Here is a 1109-nt window from a genome sequence, read left to right as displayed (position 1 = left end):
CACCCCCAGCAGTTCAGTAACCCGGGTTTGCCCAATGCAAAGGCAGTTACAGCGCGATTAAGTATTATCCTTACATACTGGCGCAGACTTAGAAGGACCCAAGGACGCCGCGCGGTATCATTTTGTATATATTTCCTTATTCCCACGGCGCGATTCGAAATAAAATATTGAAATCACTGAAGCATTTAAATATTTTTTTCTTTCTTTTTTTTTTTTGTTTTTGAGATGGAGTTTCGCTCTTGTTGCCCAGGGCTGGAGTGCAATGGCACGATCTCAGCTCACCGTAACCTCCGCCACCCCAGGTTCAAGCGATTCTCCTGCCTCAGCCTCTCTAGTAGCTGGGATTACCGGCATGTGCCATCATGCCCGGCTAGTTTTGTATTTTTAGTTGAGACAGGGTTTCCCATGTTGGTCAGGCTGGTCTCGAGCGACCTCAGGTGATCCGCCCTCCTTGGCTTCCCAGAGTACTGGGATTACAAGCGTGAGCCACCGTGCCTGGCCTATATATTTAAATATTTCTAAGCTATTTTTAGTGATGTTTCTTTACTAATGGCTATGAATATTTTTCTAGTCTCAGAATAGACCCATGTTAGCAATAATATGCTAAGGAATATTATGCTTTAAAATTCTTGTTACAATGGAGGTTTGAACGTATGTGTGTGTTGTGTGTCCATAATCACAGAATTACAGAAGCAAGAATGGTAAAGCTGGAAAACAGGAATACTATATGCCAACCCTCTTAGTTTACAGATTTTTTTTTCTTAAGCCATCTTAAACATCTCAATGTTTGCCACATTGAGCCTTCCTTTCACAAAATATTTCTCTGTAGCATGCAGTGCAGTTTGATTTTGTGTGTGTGTGTGTGTGTGTGTGTGTGTGTTGAGACGGAGTCTCTCCTGCAACCTCCGCCTCCCAGGTTCAAGCGATTCTCCTGCCTCAGCCTCCTAAGTAGCTGGGATTACAGGTGTGCACCACCATGCCTGGCTAATTTTTGTATTTTTTACAGGCGTGAGCCACTGTGCCCAGCCATGAAATGTATTTTCTTAAATAATAAGACTTGAAAGTCAAAATGATTCCTTGATCCATGGGCTACAGAATGGATATTGTGT

The sequence above is a fragment of the Mandrillus leucophaeus genome, unplaced genomic scaffold (assembly GCF_000951045.1).
Source record: "Mandrillus leucophaeus isolate KB7577 unplaced genomic scaffold, Mleu.le_1.0 Scaffold60, whole genome shotgun sequence".
In the NCBI taxonomy this organism is placed as follows: domain Eukaryota; kingdom Metazoa; phylum Chordata; class Mammalia; order Primates; family Cercopithecidae; genus Mandrillus; species Mandrillus leucophaeus.
Note: the sequence above shows the minus strand (reverse complement) of the source record.